General features: G+C 45.4%; 1 long non-coding RNA gene and 1 pseudogene across 1 annotated transcript; one reads left to right on the plus strand and one right to left on the minus strand.

Annotated features, from left to right (window-relative positions):
- The first annotated feature begins 5,205 nt into the window (after nt 1-5,205).
- LOC112900463 lies at nt 5,206-7,405 on the plus strand. The gene is made up of 3 exons (XR_003230202.1): nt 5,206-6,108; nt 6,180-6,288; nt 6,383-7,405. It is a non-coding gene; the product is annotated as an uncharacterized LOC112900463 (long non-coding RNA).
- Nucleotides 7,406-7,613: 208 nt separating this feature from the next.
- Nucleotides 7,614-12,979, minus strand: LOC112900709 (annotated as a pseudogene).
- Between the last annotated feature and the right edge of the window lie 1,463 nt (nt 12,980-14,442).

Raw genomic sequence — 14,442 nt, forward strand, 5'->3', positions numbered from 1 at the left:
CTAGAAGGGCGATTTGAGATAGACTTAACCGAAGCGGACATAATGGATGCTGAAACGGTTGTTGATGAGGAGGAGGATGAGGTCCAAAATGTGAAAGACCTACAAATGCTAGAACGATTATATTTAGGCAATGCCAATGATGACGTTGATCCTTCGGATACTGTTGATTATGATTTGATTGATAGTGATGATGAGACTTATGATCCAGCTAATCCCGATTATGAAGATTATTTTTAATCAATGTAATACTATATTATTATGCATTTATGTTTAATTTATTTTGCATCTTTTTCTAAGTACGTATTGTTTATCTGTACTTATTACTTTACTCTTCTTAATTGCAGGTGATTGAACAAAGATGGTAGGCGGTGGGTTGAGGAGCGTTAGGTCGCTTTACTAGAGGGCTAGGTCAACTACATCTGGGTCGTCTGAGAGGAGGAGGGGGAGGAGGAGGGGGACGACGCAGGTGCCCCCGCAGGAGGCGGAGGAGGAGGAGGCGCAGGTGGGGCAACAAGACGACACGGAGGAGGAGGTGCATGTGGCGCAGGAGGAGGACGAGGAGGTGCAGGAGGAGGACGAGGCGCAGCAGACCGCCTCTGGTTCTGGTGCCTCTGGTTCGTCGAGCGTCTACTTGCGAGATAAGAACGTTTATATGTTTTCATTGCTTCTTTATGTTTTATGTTATATGTTCAAAATTAAAGTTGAAACTAATAATTTTTCTTAATCACATGTACAAGTCCTGCCAGTCTCCCTAAGCGACCGATACCTCGTGAGAGGCTCCTGTTGATTAGACCAGAAGGGGAAAAGTAAGTAACTTTTTATATTTTCATTTCTTCGTTTTGTTATATGTTCAAATTCAAAGTTGAAACTATTAAGAGGTCTTAATCATTTGTGCAGGTCCTGAACGATTGTGCAGAGTGCAGGTGCTGCTCACAAACGCTCCGTCAATGGCATCTTCGGTCTTCTGTGCAGGGAACACTTCCCTGGCCTAGTTGAGTACGGTGGAGTGACGGAGCCGGCCTATACGTTCGACCACTACGCCGCCGCCCCTGATGCTGAAGATCGGGATGGCAGGGTATTCAACAATAAGGCGGAGCGGGTGAAACAAGAGCTGTGGGTAAGTGCTAAATACATTGCATTCATTTCACATTCTTAAAAAAAATGAATGGTATACATCGTGTTTGCATGCAGGATTTCTTCAGATGTGAGGATGGATTTGAGGACAAAGCTGATGTGGTGGCTACCAAAGTCTGTAAGAAACGAGTCATGGATATGCACTATGAGGCGCGTATCCAGGCCATTATTAGTTTTCACGGCACCGTTCTTGGAGAGAAGGTCACCAAAACGGAAGCAAGAACCATGTCTTTGACTGAGGAGCAGTACTTGCAGGTAAATAAAGAAAATTAATATGCATTCTTTTTTGCATTAGGCAGGCTTAATTTCATCTTCTAATATGTCAAATACTTGATGCCCTGTAGATGACTCCTTATTGGTGCCTGAGGCATCAAGAGTGCTGGCGACAGATGGTGCACAAGTGGTGCTCCGACGTGTGGGAGGAGTCGCACAACGCTTGTCGGGAGCGGTGTTTGATGATGCTAGGTGCAACACACCATCAAGGCAGTCGCAGCCTCAGCGGATGCGCAGAAGCATGGGTACGCGAATGAATTTATTTAATGTAACTCTCAATTATGCATGATTTCTAATCGTCTTGCTTGTTTTCTTGCGATCGTCGTCACATGGTGGCCAACCTTGCTCCCTCTTGAAGGCATATGCTATGTCCCACAAGGGCAAGGCGACGTCTGACATCAACTACAATCCGGAGGACGAGCCCCAGGCATATAGCAACCCGATGGTCCATACCCGCCTCAGTGCGTATACAACGATGGCAAGGGAGGTCCATGGTCCAGAGTTTGATCCGGCCACCGAGGATCTTGATGGAGAAGTCGTCATGAGGGTTGGAGGAGGTAAGAATCATGGGCGGTATTGGATTGCCGACGGCGCAATCGACTCGTCCTCTACTCCTACTCTATCTCAGATTAGAGCAAGGAGCACGAGTGTGAGCCCAAGCATACGACCTCGGCAAGACACTTCACAGTACCGAATACAGGCACTCCAGGTCATTTCTTCTTTATTCGTCGTTCATTGATTATTGTATACCATTTCTTTGTATTATTATAATATTGGAGTGAAAATTTTGCAGGCCCAATTAGAAGAAGAGAGGAGGCTACGTGTGGAGAACGAGCACAGGATGAGGGATATGTTTGCCTACATGCAGACTCTTGGTGCCGCAGCGGGTGTAGCTCCACCACCTTCGTTGTTCGCTTCACCTCGACCTCCTACTGAGTTTTCTACTCCTGTGAGTATGGATAAGTTTGAGCCATGTCTGACCTTCATTTATCTTGTCACACACATGCGATCGCTTCTCCTCTTTGCAGAATCAATCGGCGGCCTCAAATGACCCACATGTTTCTCCAACTACGCCGGGTTGGAGGTCGCCGGGTTGGAGGTCTTGATGATGATTTTTGTCACTTATCCCGTTTCTGTAGACTTCTCATGTTTTTTGACATCTCATGATTATATGGACTATATTGTGAGATATGCATATTTGTGATATATTTGTGGTCTGTAATGATAATATGTTTGTGAACCGATTTGGGATATGTATGTGAATCAATTGTGTTTGTAATATAGATATGATGTTTGTGATATAGATGTGATGTTGGTGGTCTTTGTGATGATATATATTTTTCTGATATATATGTGTGGATAAAATAGAAAAAACAGATTAAAATAGGTAATTCTGGTCACTTTGCCGAGTGTTTGCACTCGGCAAAATCTGAAGAATCTTTGCCAAGTGTCATAACCCTGGCACTTGGCAAAGAAGTAATATTTGCCGAGTGCCGGGCATCTGGCACTTGGGAAAGTAACAATCTTTGCCGAGTGCCTCCGGCACTCGGCAAATCGTCCGTTATGTCCCTGCTCCGTCACGGCGCTTAAATTTTGCTGAGTGCGGGACTTTGCGCTCGGCAAAGGTTTTGCCGAGAGCCCGACGAAATGCACTTGGCAAAGTTCCCTTTGTCGACATTTTCTCTTCCGTGTGTCCTTTGCCGAGTGCAACACTCGGCAAAGCCTTTGCCGAGTGTTTTTAGAGGTTTGCCGAGTGTTTTTGACACTCGGCAAAGTAGCCGTTTCCCGTAGTGTCGGTGGATGTTCATTGTGCTACTACAGGGATCAGCCATGGTTCTTCAGAATCAAATGTTAATTATTTCTTCACACTTCACAAAGTTTGTCTTGCATCAGTGCAAAGTGTGGGGGGTCACAGATAGGAATTTCCGTGCACAGAGTAGCATAAGATAATGCGAAAAGTTGATCAAGTGAACTCAGATTTAGTTTCCGAAGGGCATACATGCCTCCATTATGCTTGAACGAACAGGTATAAAAATGGAAGCAAACCTGCAACATTGGGTTTGCTGTGAAACATGCAACTTCTTAATAGAAGGTTTAACTTGAGAACGAGGCATCACATAAAGGCAAGGCTACAATTTCAGTAAGCTTGAGGTCATACTGGACCTTCAAGAGGTTCGGATACCGGGAAGGCAATGGCTTCTGCAACTTGGTCTTCCCCTTCGTTTTCTCGTAATCTTTTGAGAACTGTCGGGATCACAAAACATGCATGATAGAGATCTAAAGGTTTTAGTCACATGTTTAGTAAACAAAAAACTTTAGGCCCTGGTTATTGGCCGAATTGCGCCACAACTCGGCGAACTCGCCACGTCCGCGCAACAGTTCTGGTAGACGTTTGGCTGGTGGCCAGAGCTCCGGCGCCAGCGCCGGCACAACCTGCCAAGGCTCCGCAGTTCATTTTGCGCGCCGCAACGAGTCGAGAGTGTGGGGGTCGGACGACACCCGCGGCACGGCCCCAGCATACTGTTTCGCCGTCCAAACAGGGCCGGCACCGAAGCTGAACTCAACAACCCCAGGTCGAATGCAAACGTAGACCTGAAGCTCATTCAGGAATGTCAGGCATCGTGGCCTGTAGCTCAGTGGCTGTACTGCACATTGTACAGTACCAGCTCTGAACCATAATACTATTTATGCATCTTTACAGCAGAAGCATAACTTAACTCATTCACTCAAAAGAATCCTTCATTTTCCTAGAACTGTGCGAAAGCTGTAGCTCTCAAAAGATCTCGCTCAAGAACCACAGGGGATCGGCAGTGTCGGAACCAATCTATATTATTCGTGAATGGACCGGCTATGGTTCTTCATAATCAAAATGTTAATAATATCAGCACTCTATTTATCCCATAACAGTATAAAATGCAGGGCAGACAGACTGGTATTTACTTTGTAGAGAAGCAGTACATACACATGGGAAGGGACACAGGCTGGAGATAGAAAAGCTGATCAAGTGAACTCAGGGTCTTAGTTTCAAAACTTTTGAGGAAGAAGCAAATATGAAACTTTCAGTTCTGATTTGAAATTGATAATGTAGCTCCATTGGGCTCAAAAGGCCTAGAACCAAGCATCGCCTTAAGGCTTAAGCAAAGGATACATGTGTAGAGAAACAGCTAAAGATCAATACCATAGTCCATAGAGCAAAAGACTTAGCCCATAAATAATCTTGGAACCGTCAAAGGTACATGGTACCACTAGGCTATTACAGCAGGGCAAGCATACAAAATTCAGTGAACCCAGAACGTGAAGATCTGTGAACTGATGATAATCATGTTGATTAAAACCTACTCCGTTTTGCTGCTTCCTCCGCGCTCCACGCGAAAGAATCCACCGTGTCGATCAGCGCTAGCGCCAATGCACACTCTCCTCTCTACCCAGGGGCGCGCCAAGGAAAAAACACGTGGAGCCCTGCGCTGACATTTATCGTAGTGGCCCATAACTATTCCTTTCCTTCAACACAGCTCTCTCTCTCTCTCTGGAAGCGAGAAAAGTGGGCCAAGTACACTATAGCCCCACATGTCAGCGAAAAATAGAAGACAAATTATGGTGGGTGGACACAGACGCTGGGCACCAGAGCCTCGTCTCGCACGCCCACTCCCTTACCAGCAAGCCACTCCTCTGCTGCGTTAGCAATTATGACAGGCTACCGCACTCATCCTCTCTCTCAGCGCACCTCTGTCGCTGAGTGGTGGCCCAACTCTATCGTGGCCCCGTGCGTAGCTGGCGAACCAAAGGTCCAGAGGGGTGCGGACCAACCAAACGTCGTGCACCGTGCACTTCGTCTTGCGAGCCATGGATGCTGCCGCTAGGAGCGAGAAACCCTCCCAGCACCGCCATCCTCACCACGCTCGGCAGCCACGCCCTCCGTCGAGGCTTCATCCTGCTGCTCCAGCGCATAGCCCTCCGTTGAGCTTGGCCTCAGCCTCTTCAGCCCCACCCCCACCCCCCGCGTCGCACGGGCCACGCAAAGCCATGAGGGCCCCGCTAGCTGCCATCCGGCCATGCGTGCCCCGCTTCCGCTTCGCTGGGCTGCAACCCCGCGCAGACCACGCCCCCGGCCGCAGTTTTGTCTAGCTGTCGAGCCACGGGACCACACCGCTAGCCGCCACTGCCCCGCCCGGTCACCAAGAAGCGAGGACAGCTAGATCGGTGCACTCTCGGCCCCTGCGCTGAGCTGAGTGCCGCCATTGGGTGAGGCGGAGCGTATTTGGGGTCCGCTAAGGCAGCGCCGGCGCCGTCGATGGGCGCATCAACTGCGGCCGTGGCCGCGGCAACCAGTATCACGAAGCGGCGCCCCTCGGCCGCCAACTGTGCCCTTTGTCCTTATCTATCTACTCAGCCTGGTTCAGAGCCCCCTCGCTCCCTCTCCCAGTCCCGATCCCTAGCCAGATCTAGGGTGTCCTCTCTTCAACACTTGAGTTGTTCGCTGTTCGAAGCCTACTTAAAGCTCTCGGATTGTTTTGCCTTGGTTTGACATAGAGCTGTTTGTACTGTTTCAGACGTGCTGCTGGTCACAATGGTGTCGGCGATCTCAGACCATGAAAGGGGCTCTCTACGTGCTTCCTTGCATCTGACGTCCGAAACGTGCATATTCTCATATCTCATGCTTCCTTCGGCTATGCTTTGTGTGCCAACAAAAATCATCCTTTCGTGAGTAGAGCCACTCTTACCTCAGTCTTGGAAATGTATTTTTTGATTTAGACTTGTTTTCCTTGTGCCAGCTGGGAGCGTCGTGAACAGGAGCAGCAGGATTTAAACTTTTTCAGAATACTCTGAATGTTTTTGAACATCTGGTTACACAAGAGTGGTAGAGGCACTGCTGTGGATGAGGTACCATCTTTCTTGCAATCTATGCGCTCATTGAGAGCTACTCTAGGTTTGTTGTGTGATCCTAGATTTTGCTGCTGTGCGAGCAAACAAGCAGAAGCAAACGAGAGAAGAAGACGACAGTATAGATTTTGCTGCTGTGTGACCCTCCTCCGCCTCTCCCCTGACGCCATCGTGCTGCCCCTTCCTACAGCACGTGAAGTAAGAAATTGCTTACACCACCATGCATCTCCAGCCTCCTTTTTTTCTTCTTTTATGTTTCACTTGATAAATTGTACCTGATGTTATAAGGCTTCATATTTCTAATGCGCAATTTGTTCCATGTGGCCATGTGAACAATCTATGTAGAAAGATGATTGCTATATACAAAATGTCAAGTATTGTTACTTCCTTTTGTTCAAGAATACAAAACAAGCATGATTTATGCAATACACGAGTATATTTTATTTTTATATTATAAAACAAAGAGAGAATTACAAGTTTACACTTTTGTTTTTCTGTTTGTTCTTCTCAACATGTTATTCTTAGTACTAAGCAGTGATTGAAGCCATAAAAAATATATCCATATTCCCTCTGAATTAGAATTTGAGTTATGGACTTATGATGCTTAGGTTTGGATCAGATCAAACCATCTTACAAATCAGTTTTTAATCCCAGGGCTTCATAAAATTAGTTCAGCCTCTAGTTTTCTTGCCCAAAGTGGTTATGCTAGGATTGGGTCATGTACAGTTCTACATTCAAATAGAATGTGTGATTACCCATAATGCTTAGAAATTAGTTACTGCTGTATAATGCCTTGACTGAATTTGACTGTATAATGCTTTGGCTGAATTTTAAGTGCAGGCAAATTCAGTCTTAGAAATATATTGATGCATACTATTCTGCTGCAAATTTAGTGGAGCTTAAATCATAAAAATTGGATATATGCACATCTATGATAGTATAATATCTAGCAATTCCGCAAGTGCAATTCTTATCATTTATTTTTTTTCCTTTCTCAAAGCCACATATCGTTAAGATAAAGCAGAAGGGTCTTTGGCAATCAAATACTTTGGGAAATGTAGCCTTGGTTGATCTTTTAGGCAGGGAATAACAATTCTGTTTCTTTTTTGTTTCTTTTTTGTTCTAATTTATTTTCAGGAAGAAGCAATTTGTAACGTTATATTTTTCATACAAGTGTAACTTCAATACCATTCGTGCAATGAGGTATATCGTATTTGGTGATTGTGATCCTATTCAATATGAAAATTAACTTTTCTTGAATTTGTATTATTTATATTTATTCGAGCATATGGTAGAGCGCGGTGCGCGCGCCGAATGTTCTAGTACTACTCAACTTTGGTAAGTTTTATATTATTCTTTGGCAGACTCGCCGAAATGCTCAACAATAGCTCAACCAGCTGGCGGACATCATCATCTTTATATATGATTTCAATGTGCTTGAGATTCTCGCACTGGACATCCACCAAGTTGAGACACTGGGAAGATGATGCCCTCTTTGACTTCGCCTTTTTCTTCTTAAGATCTTTTGAAAACTGTTTGCATTGTAAAGGAATGTAAGAAAATGAAATGAACTGAGCTACATACATACTCAAAAGGCCAAAGTACAATAATATGCCTTGCAACACCGAAGGGTTAGCCTCTCCAGATCTGGTGAATTCTTCAGAAAATATTCCAGTGTCTTGAAGTTATCACTATTCACTAAGATCACAGTAGCCCAGGAATAAGGTCCTGAGATTCCTGAAATTCGGGAATGTCACCGGATCCTCACCAAGCACCTGGTGTATGCAAGGCACCACAACATGCATGAATGAAAGTGCAAAAGGAAACGCCAATGAAGACAAAGCATAATATTGTCTGGAAACTTTTGTTTCGAACAAATATATTGTCTGAAAACTTGATCCCACCAAGCTTGTCACACACGACAAAGATGAATACGAGAGAAAAGGAAACATCAGTGAAGACAGAGAAGGCAAACCATTGTCTCGAAACCCGACAACACCAAACTTGTCACATTAGACACACCGCAAAGAAGATTGAGTCGATCCTGTCTGAGTTTACTTTCTACGTTATTACTCATTAGACGAATCGAGGCCTTGACAAGGCATGGCATCTCCTCTAATGAGACACCACCTTTAAAGTGCCAAGCTTCCACGTACAGGAGCAGATAAGCAACAGCAGGGGCAGTGATAATAACTAGCTGAGAGTAAAGTCCTTCACAGCTGTAGCTCTCAATAACCAAGCTCTTCAGTGCCGGTGATGTAATTGCAGAAAGTTTACTGAACTCGCAATTTTTGTTCTTCAGTGAGTGGGAGCTGATCTCATGAAATGTACACCTGCAACCTTTCAGCCCCAAATCCTCCAAATTTTGGCATCCTGAACTGACATGCTCTGTGAAATTGTCATCCAAATATAAGTTGGAAAGGTATAGTCTTCTTAGGCGCCAGGAGCTTGAGCTCAATCCCTAGCGCTGCATGCCAGGTGCCCGGGTGCCATCTGGCTGCATGCTGACCCCAATAAGCTCTAACATGCCGACGGAATGTATCCAAGAGCGCAATGGAAATATTATTAGGGATAAGCTGGTGGTCGGCGAAGTCCTCAAATTTCTCCCAATCGTGGTTCGGGTCTTCAGTCTTGAACTCCTCCTGGTCGATGTCGGCAGGGCACGGAGCGCCAGAGGTGCTTCCACCTGGTGGACAGTACGCAGGTCCGCAGCACCTGCCGGGCCTTCATGAAGGACAGGATGTGGTGGATGAGGCAATCCGGCAGGGAGCTCAGCCGGTCGCCGCCGGTCAAGCTGCTGCTGCTGCTTCTTGCACGGGCCCTCTTTCCTTTCGCCTCGATCTCCGTGGAGTGTCCTGCCTGGAGCGCTTCCTCTGCAGAAGGCCAAAAGGCACATGCGCATGTTCGTTTCCCACCCTCTAAACTTTAGACCTATCACATCAAAGAGAATCTTGCTATTTAGAAGTATTAAATAAAATCTGTTTATAAAATTTTTTGCACAGCTGTGTGCTAATTCGCGAGACAAATTTAATGAGCCTAATTAATCCATAATTTGCCACAATGATGCTACAGTAATTATTCGCTAATCATGGACTAATATACCTTATTAGATTCGTCTCGCGAATTAGCACTAGGGTTCTGCAATTAGTTTTGTAATTAGACTTTATTTAATACTTCTAAATGACAAGATTCTCTTTGATGTGATCCCTTTAAACTTTAGGTAGTCGGAAACGAACACACCAAGAAGACCAAAAGGAAGGCACATACTAAGAACAATTTTACCATTAAAAGAGGGCCCAACCGCTCTGGAGAGCCTTGACTTGTCGTCGTCGCCAGCCAGACCGTGCTTTACCAAGCGCGCAGCGAGCGTGAACGCGTGTGGCACTGTGGCTCTGGGTAGATACTTTCGACGGAAGGCCGGCCGCCGGTGGAACAGGATATGCTGTGCCGGTCCGCCGGAGTAGCGCGTACGTCGGCCGGCCGGCGGCGGAGGTAGCAGCAGCACACGGACACGCTGCTGCATTTTCAACATTTCTCGATTTTTTTTATCGGATTATCGATTCTTTGTAGAAAATCTTAGGCATCCAAATTCATTTAATATAACCAAGAGTTTTCCTAGAGTTCTTTAAGGGTGACTGACGAACGTGCTGATAAATTTTGGTTGGAGATTCTTATTAGGAGTAGCTACGAGCTTGTTTTCTCTTTGACGAGTCCAAATGAAATTACGAAACCTTCAACTCACTTGAGAAAATAAATAACTAAATATAAATAATAGTAACAATAATTCTTGATCAGTGGATAAATATTTTCGCAAAATATTATATATTTTTGTGGTTACACAGGGCGTGCATGCAACAAGTGTTTCTTAGAATTGCAACCAGATGCTTAAAGTGCGCACGGTATACTAGTAAGAGGAACTCCAAAAGATTGAGAAAAACAATCCTTTTTCCCTGTATCTCTGATTAAAGGGGTTGAGAGGGAAAAATTATATATGCTTACACTTCAGTTAGCCAAGGGCATGCACCATGCAAGCAGAATTCAGAGGAGCCCTTAGGTCACAAGACCACGCACAAGGCGCTGGAGACTAACGATGACACTAGTCAATCTTGATTAGTCTTGTTATTGTTCGGTAGATTCCTCGAGAATCGCAGCAAAAACTGAACAAGTTGGCCAACATCGTCATCTTTGTATATGATTTTTGTAAGCTTGAGGTTCTCGCACCGGACGTCCATGTGGTTTTGGTCGATGTTATTCATCTTTGAGGTTCCTTTCTTTTTCCTTGTATCTTTTGAGGACTGCTAGCACACCATAAAAGGTGTAAGACAGTGAACTGAATTTAGCCACATGTGATTGCACGAAGTAAAAAAAGGGGACAGTATTGTACCTTGCAACATTGCAAAGTAAGCTTCTCCAACATAGGTGAACTCTGAAGAAAGCGTCCCAATGTCTGGAAATCATCATCTGGGTCGTAGTTGTGCAGTATCAAGGCTCTCATGTTCTTGAATTCTGGATATGAAGGGGGTCCCTCAACAGGCACCTGGAGTTAAATTCAATACACAAATGAAGTGAAAGAAAAAAAAAAGGCATTGGCAAGGACAGAGAAGGCATAATAGTCTTGTGCAACTTGCATGCTCATTTCTGAAGAAATTTCCTATATGGCACTAAATAGAAATCTGATTCCTCATATGACACTACAAAATTTTGTCTCCCTTATTTGACACCGAGATTTAGCTTTCATTCCTTTCTTGACATTTCAGTTAGGTCCATTAGAAACTCTATCAAATTCATTCTCAATATGTCAGATATTTGATACGTGGACCAAAATACCCATGATATATGGCCTTTTCCTCCTAATCTGATTGGTTCTCATATACATACATGATAGCTCATAGGAAAATTTATTTTTCTATAGAGTGGACATCGATCCTATAATATTTGTTTTCGAGAATGCATGTTTGGGGTAAGTTCTGGAATGGAAGGATCATTAATCTCTTTTTTACTAAATAATTATCTAGCTAAATTTGTTGGAATTGACAAACACAATGTGCAGCTTTATATTATCCTATGCATAATTCACAACACAATTAATAATTTCATTGTTGTGTGTTCTATATATTTCACCATATATAACAAGAATTTCTGGACTAGATGTAGCTGCATGAAACTCACCGTATATCACTAGATAAGATGAGGGGTAAAAATATCTTTTAGGTGGGATATACCAGCCAAACTAACGGAAGTGTCAAGAAAGGGAAAAAATATATCCCGATGTTAAATGGAACATAAATATCGAGAAAGGAATGAAAAATAAATCCCGATATCAAATAAGAGAGGCAAAATTTTCTAGTGTTGTATCGGGAACCACATTTTTATCTGATGTCATATAGGGAATTTTCTCTTTCTTTTTCTTACATTGTTCAAGACATGCTGGCAAGTGTAAAAAATGTGAGATGATGAAAGGAATTTTAAAGCTTAAACATACTATACCTTCCAACATGACTTCGATATAAGTTAAAGTGAGCTTCTCCAAGTTGGGTGAATTCCGAAGAATGTGCCCTGATACATGGATATCATGCCCAAGACCACATTGGTCCAATTCTAGGGTCCTTAGGTTGCTGAATTCTGGGAATGTTGTGGATTCTTCACCTGCTTTCACCTGGGGTATGTATGTCGGATGACACAACACAACACAGCACATGAATCCATAGAGCGAAAGGGAAGCAGCAGCAGCATAAGAAGACGATAGACAATGCACAAGCACACATACCGTCACGTCGAAGCCATTAAGCTCCAAACTAGCCACGTTCGACACGCTGCGAAGAATCTTGAACAGATGGCTTCTGAGGTGCGCACGCTTCGCTAGTGTTTCGCGTTCCTTCAGATGAACCGATGCCCTGGCAAGGGATGGCATCTCGCCGAAGGAAACGCCGCCAGGGAAGTTGTAAGGGGTCACGACCAGGAACAGACTAGCAAGAGCCAGGGCCGTGACGACGAACGGAGAGTCGATGTCGTCGTTCGAGCCGCGGTCGACAACCAAGTTCTTCAGCGTGGGCGACGAGATCTCGGAAAATTCTTTGCCCGCCCATGAGCAGCCTATCAGGGACAGGCTCTCCAGCGAGCTGGAGGCGATCGCGCGCAATCGACACTTGCAGACCCTCAGCTCCAGATCCTCCAAGGACGGGCACCGTGACCTGACGTGCTCGGCGAAGAGCCCATCCAGGCGCAGGCCGGAAAGGTGCAGCCTTCTGAGCCGCCAAGAGCCGGAGCTCGTCAGCCCCTCGCGCGCAGGTGGCGCCTGGGCGCTGGCCATGATGGCGCGGCGGATCCACGCCGACGCATTACCGACGAGGCCGCCCCGGTCGAAGCCTTCGTTGACGTGCAACCGGAACGCGTCCAGGCGGGCGACGGAGACCTTGCGCAGCAGGAAGTACGCGAAGTCGTCGAACTTGTCGTGGCCGGCGTTGAGCTCGCGCTGGTCGATGTCGAGGCACGGGACTTTGGGCCAGAGGTGCCTCCACCGCCGGGACAGCACGCACGTCTGCACCATCTGCCGGGCCTTCATGTGGGACATGACCTCGTGGAGGAGGTGGTCCGGCAGGGCGCTCAGCCGGTCGCCGCCGCCCGACGAGCAGCCGGCGGCGTCGCCACCGCTGGCATCGTCGCCGCGCTTCCGCTTGCCGAGGGCTTCCATAGTGCGAGCTGCGCTTAGCAGATGTTCAGTTTGGATCGATCGGCCGGATTGATAGCTTCGATGGAGAGTCCGGCACTTGCGTGCATAAGTAACGTCTTATTAGCTGGAACCGTAGCTGGTTAGGAAGGTTCTATCGAACTTGTTATCGGATCATACCGATCCTCTCTGTTGCTGTCGGTCAGCCATCTTTTTTCTGATCGAACACCTGCACACCTGCGTGGAGTACCCAGATGAAGAAGCTCAGCACGTTTGTTCTGGGTATGCTCCAGGCTGCCAAACTTCATAGCTGGCCTCATCATTCCAAAGGTCTCTAAACTCTAATAAGCCCTGGCTTCCTATTCCTCGTCTTCAAGTCCTAAAAGCTCTTAAATCATGCAAAACTAATGAAACATACGTGCCTGGACTTCAGCTGATGAAGACCATGTGCGTGTATGCAAAATTAAGAACAAACATTATGTGACAAACTGACAATATAACATAGAAATCCTTGAGATAACAGTAATAGTACCCCAAGCCAACTTTGGTGAGTTTTAAACTGACAATTATACTGCTATGTGTGTCGATCATGAACCGATTAGATGATGAAACTAGCCCATTTTTTTGGCGCAAAGAGGTGCCGAGCCCTATCAGGAAGCTCCCTTGCGAAAGAAGGGGAAAGCTTGTGGCAATCGCCATACGAGTTGTGCTGCAACGTGTCACGCCTTAAAATATTTAATTTTAGGATGTGAATATCTTTTAGCCTTTAGAATTATTCAAAAAATTTCTGGCAATTATTCTCTTTTTTTTCCCAAGAGCTAAATCCATTTATTAGAAGGCTCTGAAATATTTTCATGAGATCTAAGTATTTTATTTGGACTCCTCGTTCTCCAGGATTTTTCCTGAATTTTCGGATCCTCAAAATATACTTTTCGTGGTTTGAAAAAAAAGAATTATCTAGAATTTTCTAGATTTATTTTCAGCATAAAAATATATTCCAGAAGAATGAGTCCTTTTTCTTTTCTTCTCGGACCGGATTCAACCCTCAGCCCAATCCAACCTAAATCCTATAACCGTACCATGCTCTCGACCACCACATCCTCGTTCGTCACTTTTGGTAAAAAAATGGACCCGAGGCTTTTGGTTGAGTTGGAGTTGTCTAAAAGTTTTCAAGTGATGCCAGTAAGCTTCCAAGCCGTTTCCCTTTTCCTTTTTCCTATTCTTTAGTTTCCAATTTCTCGTCGAGGACCGATCCTTTATATTACCATCCGCATTTTTTTCTCTAATCTTTATCCTCCACCCTCAGATGCCCTATTGAGTTTCCTATCCTCTAATCTATCTCCCCGATCAAATCCGCTCGAAACAGAGCCGTAGCACGATTTTGATGTTTTCCAATAATATCTCCGGTGTTGTAAGTACCCGCTGTGGTGACCTGCGTCATGGTTGCAAGACCCCGAACTGACCCGACAACGGCCCAGCCCGATCCC

This window comes from Panicum hallii, chromosome 7, assembly GCF_002211085.1.
Source record: "Panicum hallii strain FIL2 chromosome 7, PHallii_v3.1, whole genome shotgun sequence".
Classification (NCBI taxonomy): Eukaryota; Viridiplantae; Streptophyta; class Magnoliopsida; order Poales; family Poaceae; genus Panicum; species Panicum hallii.